At 43.9% G+C, this 22,503-nt stretch overlaps 1 protein-coding gene across 21 annotated transcripts in view; it reads right to left on the bottom strand.

The window, feature by feature from the left end:
- The window catches only part of LOC135089708 (uncharacterized), a 227,498-nt gene that overhangs the window by 30,024 nt on the left and 174,971 nt on the right, over positions 1 to 22,503 (bottom strand). The window lies entirely within an intron of this gene.

Below are 22,503 nucleotides of genomic sequence, written 5' to 3'. Positions count from 1 at the left end.
ATAATGACTCAGTGACTCAGGATAACGCAAATATAGTACAAAGGCACACACACACACACACACACACACACACACACACACACACACACACACACACACACACACACACACGAGCCTCGACAACCACATACACTGTTCTCTGCGTCGGGTGCTTAAGAATAGTAATGACAACGATAACCCGCATTAGGGAATGAGCGGAGGCAACACACACATCGAGGAGCTAATGGCTTACTTACTGATGGCTGGAGAGACAATGAGGTGGCAGGGAGCTGGGGAGGAGAGGGAAACGACGACGGAAGTTGAGGAAGCATGGGGAGTAATAGGGAGGAAACTGGTGGGGAAGTGTAGTTGTTATAGTTGTCTTGGTCACTTGGGGAGGGAATTATTAAGGTAGGCAAGTTTAGGTGTGGAATTTGGCGTGGGAGGAAAGGGTAGATGTTTAAAGTAGTTTGGGTTGGTCAGGGACGGTTAGATTAGGGTTCTAGGGTTCTTGGGGGAGTGTTTTGGTCTTTCAGTTCCTCATTCTGTTAAGTTTCATCCTTCTCTCCTCCTCCTCCTCCTCCTCTTCCTGTTCGCTCCTCATTCCCTCCCTTCGTCTGATTTATTCACCCTCATCTCTTATCTGTCCCCTTCCTTCAGTCAGTTAAGTAATCTCCTCATTAATTAATTTCATTCCTCGGCTCACGTTCCCTCATTTCGCTCATTTACTCCCTTGTCCTTTCATTCACTTTCACTCAATTTTCTCTTCGTCTTGTTCTCTTCCTTTCCACTCTTTTCTTTTAGTCCTCCTCTCTTGCACTTACTCTTTTTTTTATCTATCCTTCTTACTCCCTTATTTCATTCTTGCACTCCTTCTCACTTATTCCTATTTTATTCTTCTATCGTTTAATTCCTTCCTTCATCATTCGCTTCTTCACATCTCACTCCTTCATTCCTTCTCATTCCCTTCCATCCCTCGTTCTATACATTCCTTTATCCTCTCATTTCTTTATCCTATTTTCCTCTTTCCTACCCCTTTCTTCTATCCCTTTACTCCTCTTTTTCATTTGTTCACCTCTTGTCCCTCCTTCTTATTTCTTTCTATTTTCCTACTTTTTCTTTCTTTGTCTTAATCCAAACATTCTTCCCTATCATTTTCGTTTCTTCTTTCTCTCCCTTCTTCTCTTATCTCTTTCATTCTTCACCGTTTTTCTCTTCAGTTTTTCCTCCTCACCCTGACCATTTCTTCCCTATTCTTCTCTTTTCTTCTCTCGTTCCCTTCCCCACTCACTCTTCTCCATTCTTCCATTCATTCTATATCTCCTTTTCCCACCCTGATTATTCCTTCCTTTTTCGCCTCTGTTCTTCCTTCACTCTCTGCCTCTCTCATCTCTTTCGCTCGCATCCATATTTCCATCCCTATCTTTCTCTGCATTATCTCACTCATTCATTACTATTTTTCTCCCCTTTCGCTACTCTACTTTATCCCACTCATCCCTCCCTATGCTCTCTTTCTTCTTGCCATCTCTCGCCCCATGCACACACTCCCCATTAGTTTCCCTCTGCCGCAATTCATCGATACTGAATTTTGACAAGTGCTCGACATAAATTTCAGAACGCGGGACGAATGGTACACAAGAAGGGACAGTACCGTTTTCTAGGACGTCGTTACTCATGGAAGGGCGGGGGTGGGGGTGTGGGGGGCCGAATATACGTACTGTGGCCTCGTATCGGATTCCATGAAATACTGATACGGTTTGTGCTTTTTATGAGTCAAGTTGGTGCTGTCTTGCTATCTCCTCCTTGCTTCCCTTCCCTCTTGTTGTGTGCATTACTTCCTGAGATGAATATATTTAAAGGAACTGCACAGATTGGGGAATATTTTTCGCTCTGCCTCGCCCTGTTTTGCTTCTTGTGTGTGTGTGTGTGTGTGTGTGTGTGTGTGTGTGTGTGTGTGTGTGTGTGTGTGTGTGTGTGTGTGTGTGTGTGTGTGTGTGTGGCCTGGGGAGAGAAAGGGAAGGTGCAGGTTGAATCCAATAATGAAGAGAGCTATTTCTCTCTCTCTCTCTCTCTCTCTCTCTCTCTCTCTCTGAATCACCAATAACACTCATGCATTGCCTTCTGTTATACGTTCCCTTATACGCAAGTCAGTGTGCGAGGAGCCAATACGCTTCCCAACACCGATAACATTGATAACATTTGTTCCTTGTGCCTTGGCTGGGAAAATGTTCTCACTCTAAATAACACTAGTTCCCCCACCCTCTTTCTCTGTGTGTGTGTGTGTGTGTGTGTGTGTGTGTGTGTGTGTGTGTGTGTGTGTGTGTGTGTGTGTGTGTGTGTGTGTGTGTGTGTGTGGGGCTTTGTTTAACGACAGCTTACCCCCACTACACACACACACACACACGCGCACCAAAAGTAAATTGAGTCATAAACACTACTACATACGTACTCATAGGAAGCAAGCAAGAAAACAAAAACAAACAAACAAGCAAGCAAGCGAGCGAGCGAGGAAGCATTATAAGAGGGTATTCTTTTTCCATTAAAACAACAAAGTAACATTAATATCCCATAATGTATCGCCTCCAAATACGTAATACCAGGCAACCAGTGGGCGGGTGTGAATTGCTTTCCCCGAGTATAAAACAAGTTGCTGATGCCGATGGTAATAATTAAGAGCCGCGAAAAGAACACAGCAACATGCAGCGCCAAACATTACCACCACTAGCAAAATAAACACTTATCGATTAAAAAAATACAGAAAAAAAAAAATTATGAGCAAGTGTAATTTAGGAGGTGTGTTCTCTCCCCTCACATGACTCCCTCCTCTCCCTCTCCCTCACTACTCATCTTCCCTCCCTCACTCATCTTTATGAATAACGTGCTAATTAATACAGGTGGGGGCTGTGGAGTAGATTATACACTTTAGTTTGATGAAGAGCATCCGCACAACTTAGGTATTGTTATTTAGTGAATGCATATTGATACGCGAGCAGATCTGTGTTACCGGTATTTGTTATACGTGGAAATACCTTGATAATTGAATGTGTGTTTCGTTACATATGCGCACTAAATCACGAACTGCACCGATGAGAGGGATAATGAGATAAATTGCACATTATATACAGATAACTCAGATGATATTAGTGTTTATACGCATTATATGATATCTTTATATACAATTACAGGCCTGCTTAGTTATATATGAACGTTATATGATGAACTGCAGGGATAACTGGGATAATGAGAAATCTTACAATATATACGGATAATTCAGATGATATTACTGTTTATAAGCATTATATGAGAAGTTTATATATATATCTACGGGTCTGCTTAGTTATATATGAATGTTATATGATGAATTGTACCAAGGATAATAAGAAATACTGTTCATACTTGTTATTGAGAGTCTATATAAGTAACAATGCTTTCGTTTCGTTATACGTTTATGAGAGGCCTATACTGTGGGTCCGTTTCGCTGCATGTTCGCCCATATTGACAAACTATAACAAGGATACAAGAAAATTTTGCGCTCTTGTACGTGACCTGCCTGTGTGTGTGTGTGTGTGTGTGTGTGGCCCATGAAACCTCTCATCATGACTATTTTAAAAAGGCCACAGAGATAATTAGCCGGGTTGTCAAGTGTTTCTCTTGTTAATGATTTAGGAATTTTGTTAATATGTCACTAGACCCTTAAAAACACCCTTAAAAAACTGTGCAGCTTCAACTAGAACCTTTTACAAATAGTGGAGGTGTAGCGCGGAAGTGTTTCAGAATATTGTCTTCAGTGTCGAATCCATTTTCTGAAACACTTCGGCGTCACACCTCCACTACATTCAAAAGGCTCTAGATGACATTACACAGGTTCTTAAGAGTGTTTTATGGTTCTAGTGACGGACTAACAAGATTTCTATGCTGCTTACAGAAAAAATGCTCTTAAGAACCCAACAAATAATCTCTGTGGCCGCTGAAAACAGTCGTGGTCAGAGAGCAAAGCGTTTCTGAACACGGGGAAGGGAGCCACGGCATCCCCAGCGGCACAAGGCAAGTCTGCGGGCGTCGTGCTCTTTTCGGCAATTCACATTATCTCCCAGAAAGAAAAGAGAGAGAAAGGGAGAAAGAGAGCGAGAGCGAGAGCGAGAGAGAGAGAGAGAGAGAGAGAGAGAGAGAGAGAGAGAGAGAGAGAGAGAGAGAGAGAGAGAGAGAGAGAGAGAATAAAAAAAATAAAAATAAAATAAAGAACACAGAAATTACAACGGCACACTCCATATCTCACGCCGGGGACCCAAAAACATTTGCCCGACAGTAAATATTGTAGAGATTTACAACAATGAAGCTCGCTGGCCCCTCCTTCTCTCCCCTCCCCCTTCCTCCCTAACTTTCCTCTCCTAATCCTCGCCCTCCTTCGCCCTCTGACTTCCTCCTCTCTTCTCCTCTCATCTTAGCTCTCCTTCCCTCCTCTCATGACTTCCCTTCCTCCTCTTATTCCTCCTCCACCTTCTCCTCTGACTTATTCCTGTTTTCCCCTCCTCCCTTGGCCTCACTCCTTACCTCCTCCTCGCCTCCGCCCTCTCTTACTCTTGACTTTCATTACTCCTCACTTCTCCTCACTCCTGCCTTTCCTCCTCCCCTCATCTTAGCCTTGCCCTACTTTCCTCCAGCTTTCCCTTCCCTTCTTCCTCCTGTATTCATTGTTAAGGTGGAGATAGGCTGGTGGTGATGAGTGTGATGAGTGCTGGTCCATCCACTTGTAAATTAAATGGATTTGGCCTGGATGAGATAAAATGTACGGGAAATTCAGAATGAGTGGTCAAGAATGGTATTGTTATTCCCATTTTTTTTCTAGCTCTTTGTTTCTTCTGTTTTTTCTACTACTACTACTACTACTACTACTACTACTACTACTACTTATCGTTGGATTAGACATGGGGCATAATGCTAAATAGATGAAACTACAAAGCTTATTTAGTTCCTGTGTTGTTCCTCCTCCTTTTCCTACTGCTACTACCACAAAATTATTCCTAATACAATACTTATCATTTCATCAAATATAGACAATGCAAAATACGCTCGGAAATACAAAATACATTACCAAACACCACATGCTCCACTGTTTCTCCTTCTCTTGTTCTCCTTTCATCACCACTACCACCACTACCATCACCCTCTTCCTCTCCCTCCTCCTACTTCTACTACTACAAGTCCTACAAGATCTACCCGATTCAGGGCCACGGGAACTCTGATATTCTAATACAAACACAACTGATCCAAAGTCCCGCCATTGGAGGGGATCAAGAGGGACCACAAGACGAGGGCGCGGCGAGGGGAGGACCACAAACCCGCCGCAGTGGGAACAGAAGACCAACACGAAGGGGAAATAAGGTCATCGAATCAATAGAACCTTGGGACAAACCGTAAACTAAGACAAAACCGATAGAAAAGAGAAAACAGGGCACAAATAAGAGATAAAAGAGAAATAGGTCCAACGATGGAAGGGAATATAAAAGAAAACGCGAACATTTAAAGAAGAACGTTAAAGTGAAAAGTATGTTATGAAGAAGAGATGGAAAACAGAAAACGGGGTACAAATAAGAGATATAAGAAAATTAAAAGTAAAAATGGAAGGGAATGCAAGAGGAACAAAACAAGAATGTTAAGAACGTTAAAAAAATGAGAAAATGTTTTGAAGAGATGGAAAACAGAAAACAAGGAACAAAAAAAAGATAAAAGAAAATAACAACGTACGAATGGAAGGGAATGAAAAAAAAAAAAAAAACTTAAAAGCAGATACTAATGTTAAGAAAATGATTGCATGAATGAAGAAACATAAAACAGAAAACAAGGAATAAAGAAAAGATAAAAAAAAAATAGCGTACGAATGGAAGGGAATGAAAAGGAAACAAACTTTAAAAGGAGATATTAACGCTAAGAAAATAAGGAATAATATAAATGAAGAGTTGATGGGAAAGAGAATAAGGAAGGAATAGAAAAAGGAAACCAATAAAAAGGGATCAAGAGAAACAATAGAGTACAAATAGAGGAGAAGCAAAGGGAACAAGAAGCCATTGAGGAGAAGGAGAAAAGAAAGACGATAAAGGAGAAACAGGTGATTGGAGAGAGAATAAATGAGGGAGATGAGAGATGAAAGATGAAGCGAAATAAGAAATAAAGAAGATGGAGGAGAAGCAAGGGAAAACAAGGAGCCATAGAGGTAAGAGGAAGGGAAAAGATAAAGAGAAAAGAGATGACAGACGAGGAACACAGCAACGAAATGAGAAATGAGGAAATAAAAGAGATAAAAGAGAAATACGAAAGTTATGAAGGAATAAATACAAGAATAGAGGGAACTACAAAGGTGAGGAAGCTTGAGAGAGGCAGCGAAGAGGAAGAAAGATGATAAAAAGAGAATATGGAAGGAAATGAGACGAACCACATAAAAAAAAAGGAGAAACAAAGAGATAACCAAGAGGAACAACGTACGGATGGAATAGAAACGAGAGTAAAAGGAAACATGAAACTTGAGAAAGACAGAAAGGAGGAAGAAGAGGAAGAGAGGCGATAGAAGGAAAATGAGAGACAAATCACGCAGAAGGAGGAGCATAGTATCAACATCTAAGGCTCCCGCAGAAGTAAGAGGCGAGAGGGGCGGGAAGAAGCAATAAAGAGGCTAATTAGCAAATATTTAAGAGGTAAACTTTCTGGCCTGGTGTGGGTCGGCGCAGGTAAATATGGTGAACTTTAATTGTGAAATTATGCACAACGGAGCGCCGGTTGTGCCTCACGGGATCCGAAATGGCGCACCTAATTGGCCGCGACCCCGAGATGCCAACGTGAGAGCCCAAGGGATTGTGAAATTTTAACTTTACTTATTATTCTTCCGTGATCCTCTTCCTCCTCCTTCGCCTTTTGTTTCCTCCTTATCCTTGTATCCACGCATTAATTCTCGTCCCGCTGAGCACATTCACACATTCACGCCCTTTGTTGGTAATGGTTCTCTGTCTGCCGGGGGAGGAGGAAGGACGCTGCGTGGGAGTGGAGATATACAGCCCTCGCCCGCTGCATCGAGGCCTTTGTCGCCACTCCAAGATCCCAATTAACGGGGGAAAAGAATTCAGGGCGCGAACTCATTATCAGTTTATAGAGTGGGAAAGTAAGTGCCTGGGTGTGTGTGTGTGTGTGTGTGTGTGTGTGTGTGTGTGTGTGTGTGTGTGTGTGTGTGTGTGTGTGTGTGTGTGTGTCAGAATAGTCAATCTATTTCTGATATAATTAGCATGACAAATATTACAGAAAACGACAAACAACATCAGACATCAACACAGACTCTTCCTAGACTGTCTGGCTGCACTACACTCAGCACTAATCAGAGGAGACAGGACAGTCAGGTCAGCACAGGGGAGAGACTCGTGGCGGTGAAGGCAAAAGTAAGAGTTACACCTGTGGCGGCGGCATCAGAAGTGGCAGCAGCGTGTGGTGGCGCCCCTTGTTTGTGGCGGTACCTTGAGAATGTATTCATGATCTGACACAGCGGAGCACGGCCACGCCTCGCCACAGAACACCCGACATTAGTATGGAGATGAACCCACGCGCACAAACACACATACATACACACCTACAGCCTTTCCCTCCACCAGTCTCACCTTCCTTCCTTCCTTCCTCCGTAACGAACCCTAATCTTCTTATACCCTCGATGTTTTCCCTTATATTTAACTTAACACCTAACCATTTTTCCAGGGAACTAGGGCACCTGAACTTAATTTCTTCACTCCATCGTAACTAAGTAAAATTTTAACCACAGAATCATGATTTCAAATTCTATACATGATACACAAGGACACAGTCAGATCTGAAACTATACAACCTAATAACAATTCATACTAATCTGGACTTCTGTTAATTCGGTGGTTATCAAATCTAAACCTTAAACCCTTAAATCTAAACTACCTAGTCTTATTTCAACATCTCCTTTGTGTCTCTCTAGTGGGTTCTAACTCCCTAAGGCCCCCTGTTCCTCTCTCCTCCCATATCCTCTCCTGAAGCAGCGTCTCTCTCCGTCTCTCTCTCCCTCCTTCACCTTTCCTGTTCCCATCAGCACCATTCCCAAAGCTCAGGAATGAGGTCAGACAATGGCGAGACTTGAGTGACACTTGAAGGTTTACAAACATGTAAGTCGTTATGCGATTTAAAAAAAAGTTGGTGCAAAGTTGTCTTGGATGAGAACTCTATATGGAAGTGTGTGTGTGTGTGTGTGTGTGTGTGTGTGTGTGTGTGTGTGTGTGTGTGTGTGTGTGTGTGTGTGTGTGTGTGTGTGTGTGTGTGTGGCGCTAGGTGGATCCTTTGGCATGTAATTAATTAAAGAAATTACATTACTTATCTATTTTTTTTCTTTTAATGCACGGAATACGTCAACTCATGCCGAGATATGAGCGCGCACACGCACACCCACCCACACACACACACACACACACACACACACACACACACACACACACACACACACACACACACAAGGGCGGACAACCAAAACTTATAATACAATTAACATCAAAGGATCGCACTTTAACTCACCCGGTCGTCTGCCACCTGCCACGGCCCGTCCCCGCGTCCCTCGCCCCCTCCAGCCCTGCCCTCGAGCCTCCAAACTCCCCACCTCGCTAACTCCTACACGGAAGTTAGAATGGAGACATCACTCACCCAGGAGGGCACTACGTAGAGGGCGGCGCCACCCCTTCTATATTTTGAGGGTTAGGAAGGCAAGAAGGGAAACGGAGGCACGTCTGAGCATCACCGTTAACCATCACTACCACTACTACTACCTATTTACGGGGTAACTAGATAACAGCGCCTCCCCTTTCTGTATTTTGAGGGTTAGGAAAGCAAGAAAGGGAAGGAAGGCACGTCCGGGGCACCACCATCTCCACCATCACTACTAGTACTAATTCTCGAGGGGACAAGATAGCAGCACCTGTATATTGTAGAGGGATGGTGAGGGGAAAAAAGGGGAAGAAGAGGGTAGGGTACACTATCAGCGCCACAGTTTGTACCATTACTGCTTCCACCACTCGGGTAAGCAAAATTGAGCGTTACTCCTGTATGTTGATGACTTGCAGGGGAAGAAAAGGAACAGAAAATTAGTCAGAGCACTACTACTACTATTACTACTACTACTACTACTACTACTACTACTACTACTACTACTACTGCTACTACTACTACTACCTCCGTAACACCACTTCTATAACCTCCCATCCTTAGAATCACCTGTGTTGACAATTTGGTGTTATCAGGAACGAAAGAAGGTGGGGATAAGCCAGACCACCACCACCACCACCACCACCACCCACCTCCAGCACCTCCCGACTCAGCAAAATGTTATAATTGGTTCCTCAAGAGTTGGGACTGTAAATACATCGCCGTCGACTGGCCAAGAACATCTGCAGGAATATAACGTTTTCTTTACTCGCTGGCTTCCTCTTGCAGCGGTTACAAAAGGGGTCTTATTCTCAAAGCTTCGTGGGCGTTAGAAGTGCTCTATCTGCTACCCTGTGTCCTTGGGAGGTTGTCTGGGTCTGATCTCCATCTTGTCCTACCTTGACTTGCCATCCAGACCGCTCGGTGCATCTGTCAGTCCAGTGTTTGAGTGAGAAATGTCGTTTCCTGGACAAATGTCTTCTGATTCCACTCCCATTCCGATTCCTGTTCCTGTTGGAGTTGTCTCTGTTCCTCCGCTGCTCTCTATGTCCCCCCCCTCTCCCCTCTCCTCTCTCTCTCTCTCTCTCTCTCTCTCTCTCTCTCTCTCTCTCTCTCTCTCGACCTATTTCTTGCTTTTCTCTTTATTTTCCTCTTTATCCTGTCATCCTTTCCTTTTGTTCCCTTGCTTTTGTTTCTTGTATTTACTATCTTTCAACTCTATCTCTGTATATTTCTCTTTCCTCTCTTCCTTCAGATTTAATTACTTCTCTGCCTTTCCTACGCCTTCTAAATTTACCACCGCCGTATTTTCCCTTCCTTTTCCCACTTCTCCATATTGTTCCTTTCTTTTCCTTCCATCCATCTCACTTTTTCCCATCCTCCTTCATCCCATAACCTTTTTCTTCCTTTTCCCTACGCCTTCCCTCCATGCCTTTAAGCAACATTCCATCTCTCTCTCTCTCTCTCTCTCTCTCTCTCTCTCTCTCTCTCTCTCTCTCTCTCTCTCTCTCTCTCTCTCTCTCTCTCTCACCTCTTCACGCTCCAGCACTTCTTCCTCACAGCTTCCTCTCCCTCCACTCTCTCTCTCTCTCTCTCTCTCTCTCTCTCTCTCTCTCTCTCTCTCTCTCTCTCTCTCTCTCTCTCTCTCTCTGCCTTTCCCCTCTTCCCACCCAAGCACTCCACCACCCCCACAAAGCAGTGTCCATCCCTATCATCCATCACCCCTTCCAGTCTAACACCCACGCCTATAGACCCACCCTTAGTATCCTCGTGTCTGACAGGGCCTAGGGACTCCCTCTGTAACTTGAATGTAAATTAGGGGAACACGGACCACCTGTGCTTCTCAATTTTACACTTGTATGGGTTGGTATTGTCTCCTGGGTGACGGTCAGGGAGTGTGGGAGGTGCGTGGGCGTGAGGGGAGAGACAGGAGAGTGAGGGAGAGATGGAGAGGAAGGGGATAGATGGAAGAGAGAGAGGGAGGGATAGAGGAGAGAAAGGGAGAGGTACAGGAGAGAAGAGGAAGGGAATGAGATGATGGAATGGGTTAAGAATAAGGGTGATGAATGAGGAAGGAAAAGGAGAAGAGGGAAAAGGAAGAATGATAGAAAAGAATAAGAACTGAGGCGATGAGGGAGATATAGAAGAGGAAATGATAATGATAATGATACTGATGATGGAATATCACAAGAATAGGGTTGTTAACTGAGGAAATGGAGGAGGATAGGAGAGGAAGGATGTTGGAATAGAATAAAAATAGAGGTAATAATCGCGGAAAAGATAAAAAAAAAAAAAAAACAGAAAAGGAAAGGAAACAGTGAATCATAAAATATCGTGAAAAAAATATACGATAATTGAAGGAAATATGGAAGAGGAGAGGAAGGGAAGGTTGATGGAAAAGATTACGAATAGAGGCGATAAGTAATGGAGAAGGAGAATAAGAGGAAGGGACGCATGATGGAACAGAGTAACGATAAAAAAAACAAAAAACAAATAAATGAAAAAAGATATGGAAGAAAGAAAAGGGAGCAACAAAATGACAGATTAGAGTACGAATGGAAATAATGAAGAGAAAAAACAGAAAAGACGAAAAAAAAGAGGAGATGATGGAGTAAATAATAGGAAATAAAAAAAAAATAACAAGGATTACGAAGGATATGAAACAGCAATCGATCATTAAATCCTTCACAGACTGCTTGATCACACAGCTCAGCACGGAAGAAAGGATGAAGAGGAGAGGGATGATGGTGATGATGCAAGGGAATAAGGATAAGGCTGATAATCATAACGTTTCTGTAAGCAAATTAAGCCCTTCTAGGTATAATTTCGACGCAGTTACCGTTAATTATTTCCGCCTCGAGCTGAGTTCCAAGTGTCAGACGTGTAAGTAATCCCTCAAACACCGTGCTCTCCATCGCATTATCTTTCCTCAACCTCCCTAGGGATTTAAGCAGCTTTACCTTCCCTGGTGTCACGTGACCTTGGACCGTACTCTGAAACACTGCGTCGCTCCTCCATTACTTTCAAAAGGCTCTAGTTGAAATTACACGGGTGTTTTTCGGTTCTAGTGACAGATTAAAGAGATTTCTACATTATTAAAACGAGAAACAGTCTTGAGAACTCGGCCAGTTATCTCCGTGGCCTTTGAAAGTGGTGGTAGTAAGAGAGCCAAAGGTTTCTTGAATACGAGGTCTTGTTATAACGGTAAAAATATTCAGTGTATCAGTTAATCAATCTTTACTTTCCTCCACTACTCTCACATCACAAGAGGCGGAAGTAGGTAAACAGTAACTAAAGATAAATTGTGTAACTTTCTTTTTTATTCTTCTCTTTTATGTTTTGTACGCGGGATTATGAGCGCTTTTTTTTTTTTACTTTTGTGTCCTCGGACCGTAAAAAAAAAGAAAAAAAAAAAGAAAACAGAGAAAAACGCAAAATCTCTACTCACATCGGTACATTTTCAAGAGCGGAGGCTTGAAAAAGTGTTGGTATTTCAGCGAGAGAGACATGTCATATTGAAGAGACCGCTAAACCACGATTCTTTCTTTTTATTTTTATACCGTTTTTCCATCTAGAGGAGAGAGTGGGCGGGAAATGTGCAGTGGGTGAGATAAAGAAACAGAAGATAGAATATATGGCAGAGATAGAGGACGATGGCAGCAGAGAACGAGGGAACAAACAAGTAAACCATAATCCTTTTTACCTGAGTTTTTTTCTTCCCCGCTGTGTGGGCGGTGGAGGCTGTGTGGGTAGCTGGGGCTGTGTGTGATGAGGGAAGTTGGAGGGAGAGATACAAGGCGCATAGACGGCAAAGAGACACCACTAAACCATGATCCCTTTTGGCAAGTTTTCTCATTTTCAGGACATGTGCGGGTGGGGGAGACAGGGGCGGTATGAACAGTGAGGGAAAGCAGCGGTAGTGACTAAGATAGAGGTGGAGGAGGGGGGCGCAGCTGGGTATTGGTATGACACGTGGAGGGAGAGCGCGGGATGGAGTTGAGGAGAAGTGTGAAAGAGTGTTTTTGAGGGCGCGCTGAAGTGTGAAGGGTGCCTGGCACGTGGGAGGACGGAAAGGGGTGGCGAGGGCTGGTGGTGGAGTGGTGGAGTGAGTGTTTTCACTGGGAGTTCTGAGTGGGAGTTTGGAGACGAGTGAGATGTAAGACTTAAAAAACAAGGGGAACGTACAAACTTTCCTGATATTCGCCTTTACTGTGCCATATCTCTTACTTAAAATAGTTCAAATTATCACAAACAACCTCGCGAGGGCCAATAGATCTGTTGCTGTTTCTTGTCACTCAGTTTCCTTGTGTCACGCAAAATGAAACATGACAATCAGCGTCACGGGACAAAACTCGGGCAGTAAACTCGTCAGGGTAAGACCAACACACCACACTAGCCCGTATCCAGAAACGCTTAGCTCTCTCACCACGACTATTTTCAAAGGCCACAGAGATGATTAACCGGGTTCTCAAGAGCGTCTCCTGTTCATAATGTAAAAATCTATCACTAGAACCACAAAAACACGCTTAAAATCCTTCTACCTTCAAATAGAGCTTTTTGAAATTAGTGGAGATGTGGCGTAGAAGTGTTTCAGAATATTTGTTTTCAAGCTACACCACGCAGGAGGAGCGGCACCGTACTCTGGTGCTACAGCCTCATCCACTACTGCGCCAACCTAATCTGACTTCAAGGCGCGCAATCCTATTCCGTCTAATTAGTACGCCGAACTCAGGCCTTTCATTATTCTGGTCTCCCTTTTCACTGCCCTTTCTGAGTGTCAGCCGGACGCAGCGGCCAGGGAGACAGTCAGGAAATGCGCAAAACTCCATCGCCTCCACACCAGAGAAAACCGAGAAGCAGCACAAACGCAAGGGTGACTTAGCCAAATTATACCACGCTCCATATGAGCCGACGAGCCATTTGAGCAGCGGGGAACCATATTGTCAAGACGGGGCCACGGGGTGCACGATGGGCCGCGGCAAGGGATGGCCCGTAGGGGAGGACAGACCCTGGTAGAAACGAGGGTAAACAACCTTCCTCTCTCCCTGCCAACTTTAAATATCAACTTGTGCAACTTTACCGGAGTTTATGCTCGCCAGTAAATGAACTGCCCCATTAGAGCCTAACCATCGTCCTTTAATTCCTTGAGGCGGAGGGGGCGGGGGAGGGGGGCGAGGGGGGCTGCGAGGAGGCGAGGCACCTGACACGCCTCCTTCGCTTGTTTTTCGAATATGCAAATTAAAGTGAAAATTTGTCCCACTAACCCAACTCCCCCTACACCCAAGACGACGCGAGCTGGGCTGGGCGACGGCAAGGCAACAGTGGCGGCGGTGGTGGTGGTGGTGGTGGCGTGAGGTGCAGGGGGCAGAATGAAGAGCGAGAGTCAAATTTCCTGAGAGATTTCCTGCACCTGATGGTTTCCCTTGCCCTGCCGTGTCTGCCCACTGAAGGATGACCCGGGATGGAAGCACCAGGAAACTTCTCACTCCCGCGCACAACACTCGCCAATCCTAAAGTGTCAGATAAGGTTTCCTCCAGCCCTTCCATTTCTCCCTTCCTCCTCCTTCCCTCCCCAGCGAGGATTACGAAAAAGTTTCCTCCTTTCCAGCGTCTAGGGAGAAAAATTTAATTATCTCCGCTATTTCCAATTAATCTAATAGTGAGGTAAGTTTCAATTTCCGCCGTCCCGTGAGACTCACCCATCATGACCCACAAGGCGACCTCAAACGACCTAACCTGACATAACCATCCGCAGACGACCCACGCTAAGTCACCGTACCTCGGGACCTCGCAAGTTTAAGATGTTTAAGACGGGATGTGCGAAGATTCGAGGTTATTGGGCTGGAGGGAAAATTTAAACCACAACAATACTACTCTTTTCCTCCTCCTCCTCTTCTTCCTTCTCCTGCGTTCGTCTTTACTATCCTACGTCTCTCACTTCAGATTAGACAGTGAGGCGTCATAAACTGCATTGTAAGAGAGAAAAAGTACGCTGCCGTTTGTTCTTTCTTTATGTGATTTTTTTGTACCATTTGTTTCTTTATACTAATACAGATGACTTTATTATTGCAATACACCACCACCACCACCACCACCACCACATTCACAAAACATAAAACGCACCAACAAATATATTCAAGACGATGAATAGTTTTACGTATTCTCATAAAATACCACAACTAAGTATTATTTTTCCACCTCTTCCGCTCTCCTCTTCCTGTTCCTCCTCCTGCCTCTCCCACCCTCCTACGTCCCATTCTGCTGCGGTTCTCCATCTCTTCCGTTTTCCCTCCACTCCTCTTCCTCTTCCTCTTCCTCCTCCTCCTACATCGTCTCCTGCAGCAGTTTAAGGACAACATTACCACGTCCCTCAAGACAAGCTGCCCCGTTGCCCTCAGGAGCCTTCAGGGGCCTCGCGTCGTAGGCTCAGGTGGTGATGGCGGCAAAAAAGTCTCCTCAAGTTGGGTGCAAATGTCTCAGAATATATCATGCTTAAAGTGGTGCTTCTCAAGTGTGTGTGTGTGTGTGTGTGTGTGTGTGTGTGTGTGTGTGTGTGTGTGTGTGTGTGTGTGTGTGTGTAAGCATGACCTCCTTTCAACTCAGGTGAATAATGCGTAATATAAATCACAAAATAACAAGGATAACAGTAATAACAAGTCGTTTACTGAATGTACTGTACACAGACGTAATGTTACTAAAATCACACCGTTTTCTTTTCCTCACACCAGCAAACACTCCATTTTCTTTTTGCGGGGAGCGGAGGAAACACGCCTGAGAGAAAACTGCGACCCGTACCTAATATTCTTAATTTTACGACGAAAATAACTTGTCCTCCAACTGCGCTGGATCGATTGTTTTCCCGAAGCGCTTCCGAGCGGAAGTTGGTATTGATTCCTCATTCGCGCGATGCAGAGCGGTTGGCCTGCAGCGTGTTGACTGAGGTCGTGGGGGAATGGAGAAGCCTGACTCACGGCGGCATGGATAATAAGCTTCCTCTGTTTGCCGTCAGCGAAAACTAACGATGCCTTGATATTACCGGGACACTGTGATTCCGGTCCGGTTGTGGGGATGATGTTTATGTTACGCTTGGACATTGTTGAAGTACTGGACGTCACTATTAAGCACATCTCTAAAAGCTTCACGCACATCACTACAAACCAAATCATCACTGAGGGACCAAGCATCACCAAACATTATTCCTACACATTATCAGGCACCAAACGCATCATCGAGGAACTAAACACCACATACCAACGTGCACACCATGACGGAGACACCAAAGACAACATGCCTACACATTACAGAGGCAACAAACACATCACCAAGATATCAAACGTGTGCCTACTCATCACCAGACAACACACACGTCAAGGCCACACATCAAAGGCACCAAACACGTTATGGCCACACATCACCAAGACACCAGACGCCAGCTTCCTCGCCCCACAACTTACATTTAGATGCACTGCAATTTGTACACTCCGCATTGGTAATACAGTACAGGCCTCCAGCTAATACCTTCATAATTTACGAGAAATTGCGTATCTTTCCTGCATGTAAATCTAAACAGTTGCAGTATGACGTATATTTTTTTTATATTTTCTTCCCTACTATGCAAATTACTTGAAAGAAAAGAAGATTAGACAGATATGGATGAGGATGATAGGTGGAAACAGGTAGGCATGTTTTATAAATGACTTCCACGTGTAGGCCTGATGGCTTCTTGCAGCTTCCATAAGAACATAAGAAATTAAGGGAAGGTGCAAGAAACCGTCAGGCCTACACGTGGCATCCCTGTAGGAAACATATCTACCTATTTCCACCTATCATGCTCATCCATAACTTTGTCTCATCATTTAAAGTTCCCTAATGACTCAGCACTAACAACCCTGCTTACTGAGTCTATACATTCATCTATTCAGTGTCTTTATGTCTTTAACAAAAACAACACTAGGTAACCTCTCCCACAGAAGCTGAGAATATGATCTGCAGGTGTAAATTTCCAGGTGTGTGTGTGTGTGTGTGTGTGTGTGTGTGTCCGTGAGTGCCCTAAAGCAGTGTAGAAGTATCATCTGTGTATCTCGGCTGACAGGTGTTGCTGCGGATCTCACGGCCCTGTCACACCTGCCGCTTCACCACACATAGCACCTCTGCCACCCTGTCACACCTGCGGCACTCACAACCTGCCTGACACGACCACAAGCACGTCAGGCCAATAAGAGGAAAAAGAAGGATGTGTGCTAAAAGTGATAAAGTATAACAATCAGAAAGCCACGCCACTAGTAGTAGTAGTAGTAGTAGTAGTAGTAGTAGTAGTAGTGATAATGATAATAGTACTTTACAATAGGAAACATTAGAAAAAAACTGATAAGGCAATAACAATATCAAAACCACCACCATTATCATTATTATTATTATTATTATTATTATTATTATTATTATTATTTATCATTATTTGTAGCAGCAGTAATAACAACAATAACAGCAACATCAGAAGTAGTAGAAGTAATGACAATAAAGCCAATAACAACACTAACAAGAACAAGTCGGCGTGTTTGTGGAAGTAATTATACATTGTTAAGGACTTGTGTTCCCTCCTGGCTGGCTGCTCCATTCCCGGGTCTGTCAACACGCCGTCCCCGTCACGTCACTTAATAACTATAATAATTCTCACGTAATCACACACTGATCACTCTGGCAATAATTACGAACAAAAACACTGAAAGGGGGAACGAAGATAAACTGAGTGACTTTTCCTTGCACGTGATCAATACAATGTTATGTTATATATGTTTTTTTTTTTTTTTACTTTTTTTACTTTTTTTTTTTTTTTTTTTTTTTTTGTAGAAGGGAGGGCTTTCGTTAATGAGAAGACCAGCTGGGAACGTCCGCCAGCTTCCATGGAACGTGCCCACCTGTTCACCACCTGTCTGTACCTCTGGATCCTCAGGTACATTCCCACACTAAATGATAATATGACAGTGTTCGGAATATAGCCACTACTGCTGCTGCTGCTGCTGCTGCTGCTGCTGCTGCTGCTGCTGCTGCTGCTGCTGCTGCTACTACTACTACTACTACTACTACTACTACTACTACTACTACTACTATTCAAACTTCAAAACAAAGTAATTGTCTAATAATCTGGGAATCTGGTGTTTTTATCACCAGAGAGAGAGAGAGAGAGAGAGAGAGAGAGAGAGAGAGAGAGAGAGAGAGAGAGAGAGAGAGAGAGAGAGAGAGAGAGATTCTTACCCGACTGAAAGAGACAACAGAAAAATCACAGAACCATCTTATGTACTTTTCTTTCACTTCCTACTGTACACTGACACCCACCTTAAACACACACACACACACACACACACACACACACACACACACACACACACACCATATCACGCTCTCTTTCTTCCCTCGCGACAATGGAACCCGCTTTGTCGTTTTGTCTCGGCGGTAGAGGAGCGGCCGCAGCGTTCCCATCCGTTAGGCGAGAAGGAGATGCAAAAGTGGCGGTGATATCTTGCCTGTAATGAGCCCAGGGAGGAAGTTGGACGCTCAGTAATGCCTTTTTATTAGTATTATTAGTATTTTGTATTGATGTTATTAGCTGCGCGCAAGGAGCAGTACGTTTCGCGAGGTAATTTAATAGGTATTTAATTTGATTCCTGCCAGCCATTTAGAAGTCGTTCCCTCAGTGTTTAGTACGCAGGTGCTCTCGTAATGTGTTGATTGATTTATACTTCTGAGTTATTGTGATGATGAGTATTGTGTTCTGGTGTGATATGTAACTTCGTAACTCTGAAATGTTGCTGGTAATGTTGGGTTTTCTATGTTGTTCTCTTGGTGTCTGGTGGTGGTGTTCTCGTTATGCGTTGATTAATCTATGCATCTGAGTAATTGTAATGAAGAATATTGTAATTTTTTTGATGAATGTAAATTTGTAATTCTGAAATGATAAAAGTAATGATCTTTTATGCATTCATTTCGTCTTTTAATTTGAATGAGAGGTAATGAATAAAATTTGAGTCTTATTGATGAATGTAAATATGTAATCTAGAAATGATACTAAATACAAAAGATGATGAATTTATTTCATACATTCACTTTTATTTCAATTTCAATGAATGTGATCAAGGAAACTTTAAACTTTTACTAACTGATGTAAACATTTCACCTTAAAACGATAAAACGGAATGATGGGTTTTGTGAAGCCATTAATTCGAATAACAATAATGAAAGAAATTTGAGTTTTTACTTATTAATGGAAATACCTAATTTGAATTTTGGTCATTAATCTAAATATCTAATTTGGAAACGATAAAAAAACAATGACGGGGTCTGAAAGTTTAGAGTAAATGACTTTTTTAAAGCACTAATTTCTATCCACGTCATTAAAAACCGGAAGAGCATGACGATAGAATCCATCAAATGAAGCTTCCGGTCATCTGATATTACCTGCGCCCCTCTGCACCTGGCGGGAGGTAAACACAATTACAATATCAATTACACACAGGTGACAGGGAGGCAATGGGAGGAATGGGAAGAGGCAAGGGACAGGGGGCGGCTGGGGAGTAAGTTTTAAGGCGCCGCCCTAACTCACTCCTAGGGGGGAAGGATGGGGGAGGGAGAGGGGGGAGGGAAGGCCACATAAAAGCAGGTGCTATAGGGGCCAAGTTCCTGGAAAATACCTCGTTTAAAAGTCTCGTAATTAACCAGAAGTTAGAGAGTATTTTATCCCCCACAGATTCGCCAAAACAAACAAAGCCGCGACGGTGCACAGAATATTTCATCCCGCAGAGATTCGCAGGAAGGAAGGAAGCGAGGCGCCCGACGCGACGCTGTATTCCCAGTATAGAATAATGTATGGGAGAGAGAGAGAGAGAGAGAGAGAGAGAGAGAGAGAGAGAGAGAGAGAGAGAGAGAGAGTCACAAGCACAGACAAGAGAGCGAAAAAGTCAGACAAGTAAAAAAAAAAAAAAAATTAATAAACAAATAAAATAAATAAATAAATAAATCATCAAAAAGCCAGCTACAGACATACAGACAGCGACACAAACAGTCAGACGTACACAGAGAGACAAAAGGAAAACAAGAAAACAATATACTGCGCCAGAAAATAAATGACAGGTAAATTAAATTCCTCACACCTGATCAAAAAATGCATCGGGGTGGAAAAATGATGGAAAAATTATCCCGCTAATGTTTTGTGTCTGTCCTTGAGTCTCGGCCTGGCTTGAGTGATATTTAGCGCGTGTCTGGCGCCACAATATATGCCGCGGGGAGCCGTAAATTCCCGGCGGAAGACAGATGCACCGGCCGACACGCAGCTGGCACAAGTGTCGAAGAGAGAGAGAGAGAGAGAGAGAGAGAGAGAGAGAGAGAGAGAGAGAGAGAGAGAGAGAGAGAGAGAGAGAGAGAGAGAGAGAGAGAGAGAGAGAGAGAGAGAGAGAGAGAGAGAGAGAGAGAGAGAGAGCCGCGTATACCAGCAGATGGAGGCGTTTAGTGGAGGATGGGGTGGAGCAGGTGGAGCAGACTGCCTCGCCTCCCACACTCTTCCACTCCTCTCTTTTTCAGCAACTTTACATTTTTTCTTCTATTTGTGAGTGTTGAGTGTGGCGCGTCGGTCGTCCTCACCACCTCTTCCCTCCCTCAGGCTCATCGGCTATGACTTCTCGTGACCCCAAAGACCGGCCGCTCATCCCCTGCCTGTCTTTTCCGGAATTGCCTTGGAGAACTCCGTCTTGGACCATTCCCCTTCCTCCTCCTCCTCCTCTTCCTCCTTTACCGCCTTTCCTTCAGCCTCCATATTCAGCCTGTTCCTCTTTTTTTTTTTTTTTTTCGTTCCTTATTCTCTTTCAGTTTCCATATATCGCTTTTCGTTTCTCTTCCCACCTCCTCATCCTTCTCCTCTTCCCTTCAGTCTCCTTCAGCTTATTCCTCCTTTTTCAGTTCCTCCTGGTCTGTTTTAGCGTTCATATTCCTGTCTATTCATTCTCTTCCTCCTCCTCAATCTTCTTTTCGATTCCTCGCTCTGCTCCTCCTTCCCGTTCAATCTATACCGCTCCTTTCCTGTTGCTTTCTCTCGTTTTCAGCTTTCATATTCGTCCTATTCATTCTCTTCCTCCTTCTACACCTTCTCTTCTCGCTCCTTCTCCCCATTCTCCTCCTTTTATCTTTTATCATTCCTCCTTCTCTTCCTCCTCCTCTATTCAGCTCAATTTATCTTCCTCCTTTCCCGCGACTGTCTACATATTCTCCTTCTTCTCCCCTTTCTCTGCACAACGGGGCCTAAGCTAACTTCATGTGACCTCAAAACCCGCCCTTCTCTTTCCCGTCCTCTAGAGAACTGCCTTATTTTTCTTCCCCGGTTTGATAACTTCGTCGCATTTCCCTTCGTCCGTGCGACCTTCAGAGGCAAGGCAAGGCGAGGCGAGGCAAGGCGAGGCAAGACACGAAGCCGTCCCGCGTCGTCCCGCCCCTTCTCCTCCGCCCATGGCCCCGTCGGCACACTTTGGGGATCTCTGCAAACTGAACTGCTCGGAGAATTCGTACTTACAAAACTCCGCCGTGTTTCTGGGTCCCCGATTCAACAGACCGCGAGCCACGAGTGTCCCCAGGCGAGTCTAACGTTGAAAGAATATCGAAACACGGAGGCTCAAGGCTAGACAAGTTTTTATGTACTTTCAGGAGTCGGTGAATAAAGTCTTTATTTTATTTTATTTAATTATTTTTTTTCTAGGGTGTTTTTAAAATGAAGGTCTGATAGAAGGGCTTCCACTATGACCTCTCGCCGCCTCTTGTCTCACGGGAGGCTGTGTCCTTTGATTTAATCTCGTCAACATGGCTTCCTGCTTCACCTCCTCTAACCATCCTCCTCCTCCTCTTTCTCGCCTCCTTCATCCCTCTGTTCCCTCTTTTCTCCAGCTTCTACGAGTATAGCATCCTTTCCCTTTCTTGTTTAACCTTTTATCTCACTTTTCCAGTTCTTATCCTGTCTCCTCTTACACTATTCTCTCTCCCTTAACCCTCTTCCTCTCTCCTTCTTCTTTCTTGCCTCCTTCATCCTTCTATCCCCTCTTTTCACCAGATTTTATCCTCTGCCTTATTGTTTTCCTTTCTTATTCTACCTCCTCTTTCTCCTTTTTTCTCTTTTTCAACCGTCGTCCTTTTTTTTTCTCTTCCTTCGTATTTCTGTTCTTTCTTTTCGTCAGTTTCTATCTTCTACTTCACTGTTTTTTCTCGTATCTTCCTTCCTCCTCTTTCTCTCTCTCTCTTTTTCCTTTTCCTTCCTTTTTCCCTCAACCTTCCTTTCCCAATTTTTCTGTTCCTCTTTTCTCTAATAAAATCCTTTTTTCCTCAACCTTCCTTTCCCAATTTTTCTGTTTCTCTTTTCTCTAATTCCAGTCTTCCATCTCATCCTTTCCTTTCCTTAACCTTCCTTCGTCCTCCCTTTCTCCATTCTCTTGTACACTCTTTCTCTCAAATTCTCTCTAAACAGTCCCTCCTTCTTTTTCTCTTTCCCCTTCCTTCTCTTTCCTCTTTTCCTCAGTTGCTCTCTTCTGCCTCATTCTTCCCCTCCCTTCACTCTGCCGGTCTGTCCTTTCTGCTCCATCCTTCTTTTCCAGTCGCCTTTTTCTCGTTTCCTGCGTCTTTTTCGGACCCTCACGCACGCATATTCAGCAGCTTCGGGAAAAGGTGTGCGGTAAAACGGAGCACAGCAGAGGTGATACCTACCTGACGGCGGCGGCGAGGGAGAAAGTACGGAGTGGGAATCTTCTTTTTCTTCTTCTTCTTCTTCTCTTTCTCTCTCCCTTTCCTTTTTTTTTTCTATTATTTTAC

The sequence above is a fragment of the Scylla paramamosain genome, chromosome 33, assembly GCF_035594125.1.
Source record: "Scylla paramamosain isolate STU-SP2022 chromosome 33, ASM3559412v1, whole genome shotgun sequence".
In the NCBI taxonomy this organism is placed as follows: Eukaryota; Metazoa; Arthropoda; class Malacostraca; order Decapoda; family Portunidae; genus Scylla; species Scylla paramamosain.
The sequence above is the reverse complement of the archived record's forward strand: the minus strand, read 5'-3'. Positions and strand labels throughout refer to the sequence as shown.